Source organism: Coenobita brevimanus, chromosome 72 (assembly GCF_032717465.1).
Source record: "Coenobita brevimanus isolate Jiangsu-jjx chromosome 72, ASM3271746v2, whole genome shotgun sequence".
NCBI lineage: Eukaryota > Metazoa > Arthropoda > Malacostraca > Decapoda > Coenobitidae > Coenobita > Coenobita brevimanus.
The window spans coordinates 20047651-20060743 of NC_137025.1; the positions used below are offsets into that span (position 1 = coordinate 20047651).

The window sequence follows — 13093 nt, forward strand, 5'->3', positions numbered from 1 at the left end:
AATCAATTTTGTTAACCTATACAAACTTATCCTAACCTAACTAACCCATCACTATAGTAATCATATCGTTTATAAAGACTCCAACGTGCTTGAATGTGTCATCCTTGGTCCCTTAATGGCAGCTCTCCATACTACTCAGTCTCTGGCAGCCTCCCTATTCAGTACCTTATCCTCAAGGTCACACTCTATGACCTCCTCCCAGGTCTTTTTCGGTCTGCCTCTCACAGCCCTATCCCCGATGTTCACACTTCGCACCTTCAGCACCCAACTGTCAACCTCCATCCTCTCCATGCCCAAACCATCTCAATCAGCCCCTTCACATCACAACACCAATACTCTCCAGTCCCATCCTTCCTCTCGACTAAATCATAAAACCTAAGCCCCCCAGGCTTCGCATGCAAGAAAACATTATACATCAATCTAATCGTTATCACTTCTGTATGTTTGAAACAACAAATATCCTCTTCCTTTACGGCCTAGGTCTCACTACCATACAACACTACGCTCCTAAAACATGTTGCATACAAAAATCCCTTAATATGGAGGGAAAGCTCTCTCACTGTCAAGAGAGGCAACAGCCCCCTGAACTTCTATCACCCCTTACCAAGGCCACAGAGCTGGTTCCAGCTCCACCTCTAGCACAAAGCATATTCCCCAGATAACAAAACTCTTCCAGACACTCAAGAGACTCAGCAGCAAGATCAATTCTTTCATGTCTGACAATCTCTAGATACTCTCCCCAACACATCGCCCACACGAAATCAGCATCATCTTGCACTCTACTTCCAATACCATAACATCTCTTATGTACCACTTATACAAACACTTCACAAGATGGCGTTACTTTCCACACCTTCATACTCAAAAATGCACTTCTGTATACCTTTACTAAGTCACAAAATCAATTCATTTTATTTTATTTTTTTTTTTTTTAAGGTGGTCCTATGTCTCCTTAAGGATTACCTTTAGTTTGGTTAGATTAGCATAAAATATGTCAGGCAAGGTTAGGAAAAATTAGGTTGGGTTGTTATGAAAATTTAGGTTAGGTTTGGATAAATTAGAACTGATAAGGGTAATTTTGCACCAAAAATGGCATTTTAAGATGGTGTCTGTCTGTCTTTTGCACACCATAAGATGGTGTCCATTTGTCTTTGGTGCCACTGGCTACTGAAAATGAAGACCACTTTTAAACGCTGTTCACCACTTTTCCATTCTATTTACGGGACCTTTGTATGTAGCATGTGTAAGGAGTGTAATGCTGTCTGGTAGTCAGATCTGGGCAGTTGAGGAAGTGGATATTCGTAGGATCAAAGGTAGAGAAATGACAACAATCAGGTGGATGTGCAGTGTGTCCTTGAATGCGAGGCCTGAAGGGGCTAGGTATACAATGGAAAAGTTAGAAGGAAAGATGGGAATGAAGTGTACTGGTGTTGTGATGAGGAGGGGTTGATTGAGATGGTTTGGGCATGTGAAGAGGACATGAGATGACAATTGGGTGCAGAAAGTGACAAGTGTGAATGCCAGGAGTGGGGTTGCAAGAGGCAGACCAAAAACGACCTGGACGAGGTCACAGAGTGACCTCATGGATATGGGGCTGAAGAGGGAGGCTGCCAAAGATCAAGCAGCATGGAGAGTTGCCATTAGGTGATCAAGGCTGGCACATGCAATCATGTTGGAGCCTTTATACAGTAACAAAATGAAACTATCAATAGGCAGATGCCACAATCCTGCAAGAGGTGCAGTTTGTCTTTAAGTTTGTTGTTTTACGGGGATGGGCACTAACCCTCCGCTAAACCACTTATTGACACATAGGAAACAAATATGGGTTGGTTATATGGTTACCGCCCAGTACTGTAAATGGTTTTCTGACTTACAGGAAACCATCTGGTTTGTCACTTAATGTAAAGCTACCTGAAATGGAAGAAGAGTAATAAAAAGTAACAGGAAAGATAGGAAAAATGGGAAGCGAGGAGGGCAGACACAGAAAAAAAAAAAAAATAAAAATAAATGTGAAAGAAAAAATAGGCAGTACTGAATCAAGTGAACCACTTTTAAAAGAAATAAATAACATTGAAACTTGAAAATAGACTCTGCAAAAACTGTACTCACAATATCTCTTGAAGGGATTTCAGTTGAAAAAATAAAAAATAAATAAATAAATAAACAAAGCAAAATAAGGTGGTCCTAAGTCACCTTGAAGATTTCCAACACAGATAATGATGCTAGTCATGATGAGGCATTAAAGAAAGGGTGTAGTGCCATACCACTGTCTTTGTTTCTGCCACTGAGCTACGTGAAAGTGGATGCAAAATGATAAAGATTTGGGCCACGTTTGTGAACTTCACAAACATCAAATTCATTTTTCCCTGCTTTATGAGTTAAGTCCAACTAACATACAGTGCAAACAGCCCCAATCAGTGTCAGTGGGTGCCTAACTTAGCCTTGACTAACTTAATCAAACGTAAGCTAACCTAACTCAATTTTAAAAACAGACTAAGAAAGGAGTTGGAGAACTCCTCCTTTTTTACTAAACACTTAAAAAAGCATTTGCAACAGAAATGAAATTGAGAAGACTCCCTGTATTCTGAGGGATAAAAAAAAAAATGATAATGGAACAAAAATGAAATACAGTACAGGTATATCCTGATATATGATACCCCTAGATACGATGCCCCGGCATGATGATGGGGGTACAAATACCACCATACCCCGCCTAATGATGGCCAAACCCCGGTTAAACGATGAGTTTTTATTTTTTATTGATTTTGGGTCTGGTTAGTACTTGGATGGGTGACCGCCTGGGAACACCAGATGCTGTTGGCATCCCTACGTGTCAAGTGGGGTTGGTGGAGGATTAGTGCCCTTCCCTGTAAAACAATTAACTCTAAGTCCTTGGCCACCCCGTTTGGGATACATGGCGTCTGGCAATGGATGGATGGATGGATGGATTTTGATAATATTTTAGACCAAAATTGTGTTTATGCTAATTTTAAGCTGTTTTTAGATGAATATGTTTTAGCCATAGGTGGGGTGAATACTATCATTCTGGGGTCCAGTTTACTATGCTTGATTTTTTCTGGACTTATATTTGACGATTTTCAGATTTTATTTGTTGGTTTTAGTGAGTTATTTACAGGTGTTAGGCTTAGATTAGCTTCTTTTATGGCTGTCAGGCCATTTAGATTGGCTTTAAACTTGTTTTTGGGCTCATTCGGGTTGGTTTTGGACTTGGCTTGGGGGGAAACCCAAGGCTGAAAAATGCATCCAATTACTTAACACGTTGATATACCCCGCCTAATGATAGGTTTTTACCTAACCAATTGCAACGTTAAACTGGGGTATACCTGTACTGTGATAATTGGTCCTTCCTGTTCTAAACAGAAAGAATTTTGAGACATGACATTGGGTGGTTGTGTGTCGCTGTGCTTTGCCAACCATACCCCCAATTCCATTGTCTACTGCCAGACCTGCACATAAACTGTATCCAGGCTTGGTAGGAGACCCCCTGCACCAGTTCTACAGTCATGGTTCACTCTAAAAGCACTAGACGTGGTCAAGGTGGGGGAAGAAATTGGGTAGGCCAATCCCAGCATGTTGCCAACATGGCAGTCCCAGATGTAAAGAACCCTGATCAGGATCATACTCCATCAGGTTCTCACCATGCCCCACCCCTTCCAGGGATATAAATGACTTATGTGGAACCTGCAATATCACAAGGTTGGATGCAGCAGGTTGTGATAAATGCAGTAAATGGTTTCATCCATCTTCCATGTGCCTAGGTATCCCAGACCAGCTGATCGCCAGTATCAGGGATTATGGGGGAGATGGTATAGTATGGGGGAGACGGTATAGTATCTGTGTGCACTTAATGTCATACTGACAATAACAAGGGTGGCAATCAGTGTTGTGGAGTACAGTAGTCTGCTTTTGGTTGGAATTGCAGTCAGAGCTGGTAAAATTCCCATGACTCCAACTCTGAGCTTTTTAGTTCTGAAATGGTATCAATAACATTTTTTCAATACTTTACAGTACAGTAATCCCTCATTTACCTGGACATAATGGAACCAAAGGCATGTCCGGGTAGTGACAACAACCAGATAATGAACACTATTCCCCTACCATACCCTCCTCCAACCTACAGTATACCTAACCTATTTGTACAATACCATGCTTAATGTGGCAGTGTTTTCCAGTCATTCAGGCATATATAGACATCAAAACACACACAGGAATATCCAAAGTAATGGCAAACACCAAGAAAACCTGCTGAAAAAACAATGAAAACCAAAAAACACCCTACTTATACAATACTGTATGTACCCCTCCTTAATTTGGCAGTGTTTTCCGGTCATTCTGACATATTTTGACATCAAAACATACTCCGATCAGCGAAGTTAAGCAACGTTGGGTCTGGTTAGTACTTGGATGGGTGACCGCCTGGGAACACCAGATGCTGTTGGCATCCCTACATATCAAGTGGGGTTGGTGGAGGATTAGTGCCCCTCCCTGTAAAACAATTAACTCTAAGCCCTTGGCCACCCCGTTTGGGATACATGGCGTCTGGCAATGAATGAATGAATGAATTTTCAACATCAAGAACACCATGCAAAAAACACTGAAAACCAAAAAACACCCTACCTAAACACTAATGTCTGTACAGTACCCTTCCTATTTTTGGCACTTTTCAGATCATTCTGCCATATTGTGACATCAGAACTTACACAGGACTATCCTGAATACGTTTTAACAGCAAGGAAACTATGAAAGAAACATAAAGTTACCGCCAAAAAACATTTGGCTGGGGTACTTCCCACCCAGTGCACCACAGGCATGCTTCTTAACTGGCACACATCCAGCAGGTTTATAGTTGTCCCATATGGTCTAGTGGCACACAATTGTGCCTAGCAAATGTCCATAACTACTCCTCCTCCTCCTAAACTTGCTGGAGCTGGGCGATGAGCAGTGACATACAGTGAGGTGATGGTGGCCTATCCACCTCAGGAGACTCCAAAGACAGCCACAAACTTACATCCAACAAAGGAGATTCAACAGGTGTCGATGGGCTCAGTTGCGGGTCCAATGATGATGGCGGGAAATGAGGTGGTGGTGGCGGCGGTGAGAATCGGCAGGCACTCGTGGGGGTTGCAAGCTTGAAGAAAGAGTCAATTCTGGTCTGACGATAGGACCGATGATTCTGCTGGATGATGACAGCATCCCAGACTCCCTGCAGCTCCATCGCCAGGCAGAGTGGCACCAACTCCATCACAATAAGAGTGATCGGCATACTCCAGCACCCCCTCCAGGTAACCATAGAGGACACTGAGATGAGGGATTGAAGGAGTTATGGAGGGCTGAAGTCAGGGTCCTCATCCACATCCTTGTCCGTCCCACTGTCCTCTTCTGTGCCCGCAGAGGCAGCAGCAGCGATCTCCTCATCAGACATGGTCTGATAACCAGGATCGCCGCCGTTGTCATCCATCCAATCCCCCACATCATCAATGTCCACCTGCTCTCCTGCTGTTCGAAGGCAACTAAGGAAATCATCCAAATCAAACCCCTCAAAGTTGTGCTCGGCTTTGATTCCCTGCAAAAGATGAGACCAACCGCTTTTGAGGGCTTTCATGGAGGCTTCCTTCCACATGTCTGCCCACTTGAACATGCAGACTTCAGGTTGTAACACCAAAGATTCTGCAAGATCTGCTCCCCACTTGTGTCCTCGACCGCATCCTCGTCCTCCAGCACCATCATCACCTCGTTCAGGAACCTCCGGTGGTTCAGTCTCTTCGCAGCCATGATAACACCCTAGTCCATTGATTGAATCAGGGCAGTCGTATCAGGTTGCAGAAACATGCACCTAATCCACCCGTCATATGCAACCAAATCCTTCTCAAATGGATACACGCGGGCACTCCCCAGGAGCAGGAGTGCCTTCATCTGGTCGCCAGTGATACCGAGGACCTTCATTTGATAACGAATAACCTCCTTGGCGAAATGTCTGTGGAACCAACCTCTGAAGATCTTAGCGGTACAACAGGCCTTCACAGAATGTTACTACACAGCAGGCGAGCTATCCATCAACCCAGAGACAATAGTGGTTGTTTTGCACACCCAACAACAACTCTGACCATTTGGTAGGGAAGCAGACGGGAGTGCACGGTGTGGGGTTTCGCACTAATCCCGAAGGCCAGGGGACTCGCGCCATTCGATGCAGGGGCAGATGGGTGCTTTTACCATACATTTACTCGTGGCTTGTGGTCTGTGTTACACACGTGATGGTCACTGGCACCCCTCAGCTAGGAACAATGCTCGCCTCGTACCTTCAAAAAGTAACCATAGGATTTTCTCGAAAATATGCTCAGTGTGTTTCCCTGGCAAAATTACGTGTATTATCCTAACCTATCCCATTAGGGCTGCTTGGCTAAGGTGGCTGACTGTGGTATTGAAACAAACATCCACTATGAATGGAAGTGTACTGTACAATACATACACACACAGTACTGTGTACAGTACAGTATTACCACATGTTTTTGTACAAAGATTACTGTATTGATATTGTAATCATATAGTGGGAAGGAATGTGTGTGCATTTACCTAGTCGTATTCACCTAGTTGTGATATACAGGAAATGAGCTATGCTCGTCGGGTCCCGTCTCTTTTTCTCATCAAGTCATATTTTGCTTTGAACTTGTTTAAGTTTTTAGACTGGACGATCTCTTTGTCCAGGCTGTTCCACAGGTCTATGCATCTATATGGAAGCTATATTTCTTGATATCCTTAAAACAACTTGGCTTTTTCAGTTTCATTCCATGTCCTCTTGTTACTCTCCCATCCCACACAAACAGATCATTTTTATCAATTTTATCTAGTCCCATCATGGCCCTGAACACTGCAATCACGTTGCCCCTCTCTCTCTCTTTTCTTCTAAGGAAGGCAGGTCCAGCTTTTCCAGCCTCTCTCCATAAGACAGATCTGCCAGGCTGGGGACCATCTTGGTTGCGGTTCTTTGTATTCTCTCAATCTTATTTACATCTTTCTTCTTGTGTGGGGACCACACTACTGCTGCATATTCCAACCTGGGGCGGATCATGGTCACTATCAATTTCTTCATCATTTCCTCATCCATATAATGGAATACCACTCGTATGCTTGTCAAGAGATTGTATGTCTCTCTAACTATCTTGTTAAGGTGTTTTTCTGGTGACAAACTATCCTGGACCAGCACTCCCAAATCTTTCTCTTCTCTCACTTTTTTGATTGGTTCATTACCCATCAGGTAATTCAGTAACGGACTCTTGTCACTCTTACCCATTTCCAATATTTTACATTTTTTTGCATTAAATTTCATTTCCCACATCTGGCTCCAATCTTGGATCCTATTCAGGTCTTCCTGCGGCATTTTAGAGTCTTCCTCGACTTATACTCTTCTCAAGATCTTTGCATCATCAGCAAACAGACTTGCATAACTGTTCATTCCATCTACCATATCATTTACATAAATCAGGAACATTAGTAAAACCTCGATATAACGGACTTCAGTAGACCGGAATTCGCTTTTATCGGACTCGAGGAGCTACCGGACTAAATTCCTATATATCGGAAAAAGTCTGATAAAGCCAGAAGCAGTCCGGACTGCTTGACCACTTCAGCTATCTTCACCGTGATCAGGTAAATAAAGGACATGTTTATCAGTGTTTTTTTTTTTCATTCATTGCCAGACGCCCTGTGTCCCAAATGTGGTGGCCAAGGGCTTAGAGTTAATTGTTTTACAGGAAGGGGCACTAATCCTCCACCAACCCCACTCGACAAGAAAGTATGCCAACAGCATCTGGTGTTCCCAGGCGGTCACCCATCCAAGTACTAACCAGACTCAACGTTGCTTAACTTCGCTGATCGAACGGGAAGCGGTGTACTCAACGTGGTATAATATAGTATATATTATTATATATATTATACCATTTGCTTAATGTAGTGAAGTTATAATACACTACAGTACAGCAATGGCAGTCAAAACAGTTTAAAAACCATTCATGCGATCCCAGACTGATGTCTGATATATCGGAAAATGTCAGGATGTCGCTTTTATCGGAATTTTGCATTTTTCGGAACGGTTTCCGCCCCAATTAGTCCGTTATAATGAGGTCTTACTGTACTGGTGCTGACACCGATTCCTGTGGGACTCTACTTGTTACTTCCCTCCGTTCGGGCATCTTGCCCTTTATTACTGTCCTCAATTGTCTGTCTCTCAAAAAGTCTCTCATCCACTCCAGGATGTTTCCCTTCAGTCGACCTATGTGTTCCAATTTCCACATTAATAGCTTGTGGGGTACCTCATCAAAGGCTCTCTCCAAATCTAGATACACACAATCCACCCAGCTGTCTCTCTCCTGTAGCACGTCAATTGCTCTAGAGTAAAAGCTCAACAAGTTGGAAACACATGACCTTCCACTTCTGAATCCAAACTGGCTCTCAGTCAATATGTTCATCTCCTAGATATTTTATCCATCTGTCTTTCAGTATTCTCTCGCACAATTTTGCAACTACGCAGGTCAGGGACACTGGTCTATAATTCAGGGGTTCTTCATTGTTTCCTCCCTTATAAATTGGTACCACATTGGCCTTCTTCCATTCCCGAGGCACTTTCCCTTCTTCCAGAGAACACACAATTAAATCGTAAATCTTATCTGCCAGTTGTTCTCTGCATTCTTTCAATACCCAAGTAGAGATTCCATCCAGTCCTGGGGCTTTCCTTACATCTTGAGTTTCCAGTAATTTAAACACTTCCTGCACTTCCACTTTTGTATTTTTTATCACTTCATTTCTAGTCACATCCTCCCCCTCCACAAATTCCCACTCTTTAGTGAAAACCAATTGGAAACATTTGTTCATTATTTCAGCTTGCTTTGCCGCATGTTTGTAGACCTCTCCTTCTACTTTCAGTTGGGTGATTCCTTCTTGTTGTTTCAATCTGCCATTAACAAATCTATGGAACAATTTGGGTTCTTCCTTACGTTTGTCGATTATATCTTTTTCAAAGTTCCTTTTTCCTCTCTGCGTATTCTTGTGTAATCATTTCTAGTTCTTTTATATTCTTCCTTTGATTTATTACCTCTCCTTCTTCATTTGTTCCATGCCATGTCCCTTTCTTTTTTTGCTATCATGCACCTTCTGTTAAACCAATCCTTCTTCCTGTCTTCTTTCCCACTTACTCTTGGAACAAGTTTCTCTACCCCTGAAATATAAAGGTCTAGAGAGATATCTCACATCCTCTGCGTCTCTCGTTTCTCTGTATTTTCACCAATCCGCATTTTTGAAAAATTTCCTCAATCCCGTAAAGTTTGCTCTCCCAAAGTTGTATCTTCCCTGCCTATAAAGCTCATCTCTTGGCACCACGTTCCCTTTTATCATCTGGAACTCACTGACCCCATGATCACTTTTTCCTATAGGACACTGATATTTTAAATTTCCAACTACGTCAGGTTCTTTCGTTTGTAGTAAATCTAGTCTTGCTGATGTGTCGTCTCCACTGAATCTTGTCTCTTCTTTGAGCCATTGGGTCATAACATTGATCACTGCAATATTTAACAATATCATACCCCAGGAATCTTCATTGCTTCCAGAGTCCTGTTCCATCCAGCTCACCGCTTTTCAGTTAAAATCCCCCATCATAATTATGTTACTGCTTTTCTCAATCACTTTCTTGAGATAGCTAACCATGTCTGACAACACTTCTTGATATTCTTCGTCCTTCCATGCCCTTGTCATAAGGGGAACGTATACCACTGCAATGTCTCTCTTCCCATTCCCTCAAGTTTCTAGTTTCATATTTATCGTTTCAGCCTTACCCTCTCCAAGTTCCACATTTTCCACACTGATGTTGTTTTTCACTGCTATCATCACTCCTCCTCCTGTTTTTTCTTTTCTGTCTCTTCTCCACAGTTTGTATTTGCCATCTCCCATATGGATGTCAATATCCTCTCTTAACCCGCCGCGTCCCGGCAGATTTTTCACCAATGACCCCCCCCCCCATCCCCGGCAGACTTTCGATTTTTTTTTTTTTGGCTAAAACCTCTGCTTTTTATGAGAAACATTGAAAATTCAGAGAGAAAGCACTCAGTTGAGTTTAGAAATACAATAGAAGTAAGAGTACCTTTACCCTGTTACCGTGTTCTCTCAGGCCAGGCTTGAGAGAAAATGTTTTCTATGGGGGAGGTAGCTATTTCAAACCATTCATACCTGCTTAGATATTTATTTCTTACGAATTTATATGTAGTACAAGAGTATATTGGTTTTCAGACAATAATATAGGCAATATAAGCGTTGTTCACCCACCAAAAACATCAACATATGGCACCTTCTTTTACAACATTACCACCTCATCACTTCTGCTTGTTTCTTCCTCTGGCTTATTTCTTCGTTTGTCCTCCACCTCAAGAATCATTTTCGTCTTGAATTTCATCATTGGTGAGACCGTGGTATGACATGTCTTTAATGGCCAGGTCACTGCTAACAGGTGAGTTGCTGAGAAAATAGCTTGCAGGAGGGGAGGGGGGGTCAGGTGAGGCCAGGCATTATCCCCGCCTGGCGTTGGGTAGAGGGTCTCTCACATATGCCTACCAAAAATCACCCATGAAACTTGAAAAATGTGCAAATGATGGACCTCGCAATTGCAAAACGTATGGATACATTGTCGGGTGTCACCGTGACAAAACGTGGTGATGTATCCATACGATATCGGGACGCCTCGGGTTAATTTGGTCTCTATAAAGCACGTAATATCTGGTTCATGTACCCTCAAGTAACCGTTGATTTCTAACCATGCCAATAATAAACCATCAACATTAGTACTGTATATGCCACTTTCCAACTTTTTTCACTGTTCTTTATTCCCTCTTCTCTCCCTCTCTCTGTCGGTACCACTTCCTCAATTTCTGATCCATAACCCTCCAACAGAACATTGTCTTCTCTTCCTCCGTTCTCTGTTCGTTTTTTGCCTTTGCTTCTTGTAAAAGCTCCGTTATCTTTGCTCTTTCTTCCTCATTTGCGTCTCTCCTTATCCAAACATTCTTTAGCTCTTCCTTTTCTGATAATTTCCATGATCTGTTAATAATTTCATTCACCACTGCCTGAGACTTAAACTTTACTTTAAGTGGCCTCGCTCCTCCTTCCTTGTACTTTCCTAGCCTAAACACTTCTTCAATCTCTTCTTGAGCTTCATTGTTACCTTCCATAACTACTGATACTGTCTCTTTTCCCTTATTCAGTTCTACTCTTTCCCTTTCTGTCATCCGTTTTTCTTTTAGTGCTGAAATTATCACACATTTTTTCTTGTCTGCTACATCTCTAACTAAAGATTCTCTACAAGTACCCTAACCACTTCCTTTTCTACCTTTTCCCTGCTTTGTTGTTCTATAATCTCCTTCAAATTTATATTTCCTTCCTCCTGGATTTTCTTCCACCCCTTGTGCTGCTCCTTGATTTCCTTAATATGTTTGTCATGCATTCTTGACTTTGATTCATGCTCATCTAGTTTACTTTTCATCCTGTCCCTTCTTCCAACCTCTTATTTTCCCTCTTGAGCTATTTTATTTCATTTGAGGCAGATTCATTACTCAATTTCATTTCCGTAACTTGCCTTTCTCGTTCAGAACTGCGTGTAGAGACGGTATCTTAATCTCTCTATCCTGTTCTAAGGTCCGTTCCTGTAACTCTCTAATTACTGACCATACCTTCTGAAATGCGGAAGCATGGGGGAGAGATAGTAGTAGAATGGATGTGGAAGATGTGCAGATTAGCCTGGGAGGAAGGTAGAGTCCCGGAGGACTGGAAGTCAGGTATAATTATTCTCTTGTACAAAGGAAAAGGGGAAAAAAAAGTGTGTGGTAATCATAGGGACATTTGTCTTCTTAGTATAATAGGAAAAGTGTATGGTAGGATACTTATTGACAGAGTTAGAGAAAGAACAGAGAAATTATTTGGAGAAGAACAGGGAGGCTTTAGGAAGGGAAGAGGTTGTGTAGATCAGATATTCATTCTTAGATCTTTAGTTGAAAAGTTTCTAGAGAAGGGAAAGAAGTTGTATGCGGCTTTCATGGATTTGGAGAAAGCATATGACAGGGTGGATAGACAAGGATTGTGGAAAGTGTTAAGAATATATGGAGTAGATGGGAAGTTGTTGAATGCTGTGAAGAGTATGTACGATGGTGCGAAGGCTGCAGTGCGTGTGGATGGTGAACTAAGTGAATTTTTTCTTTGAAAGTTGGGTTGAAACAGGGATGTGTCATGTCTCCATGGTTGTTCAATCTGTACATGGATGGGGTAATAAAAGAGGTACAAGGTAGGGTAGTGGATGTTGGAGTGGCCCTGGTGAGAGAGGATAGTGTTTGGAAACTCCCTGTACTGTTGTTTGCAGATGATACTGTGTTGTTGAGTGAAGACGAAGGGGAGCTGCAAGGCTTGGTGGATGAGTTTGGGAGAGTGTGTAAGAAACGGAATCTGAAGGTGAATGTAGGGAAGAGTAAAGTGATGGTCTTTGAGAGAGGTGAAGTCAGTGAATGTACAGCGAGGTTGGATGGTACAGCGAGGTTGGATGGTGAGGAATTGGAAAATGTGAGTACAGTACGTTTAAGTACTTGGGTAGTGTGATGAGTAAGGATGGAGGTTTGGAGGGTGAAGTGCTTGAAAGGGTACAGCAGGGAAGAAAGATTGCTGGTTCTTTGAAAGCAGTGATAAGAAACAGGGAAGTGAGCATGGAAGTGAAAAAGTTACTACATGACAGTATTGTGATACCAACTCTAACGTACGGAAGTGAAGCTTGGACGTTGTTGGAAGAACACAAGTCAAGAGTGAGAGCAGTGGAAATGAGTTATTTAAGAGGAGCCTGTGGAGTCACATGGAGAGACAGGCTGACGAATGAGGATATAAAGGAACGTTGTGGTGTGGATGTGGATGTGATAGGAAGCGTTATGAGGAACACACTGAGGTGGTTTGGCCATGTGGAGAGGATGGAGGGTGAAAGACTGATGAAGAGAGTGTGTGAGTGGGGTGGAGGGGGGAAGAGGGAGGGGGAGGCCGAGGATGAGATGGAGGGATGGGG

The 13093-nt window shown here is 42.5% G+C and overlaps 1 pseudogene; it reads right to left on the bottom strand.

Moving 5' to 3' along the window:
• Window positions 1-7813: 7813 nt before the first annotated feature.
• LOC145407294 (5S ribosomal RNA) lies at window positions 7814-7931 on the bottom strand (annotated as a pseudogene).
• Window positions 7932-13093: the final 5162 nt, after the last annotated feature.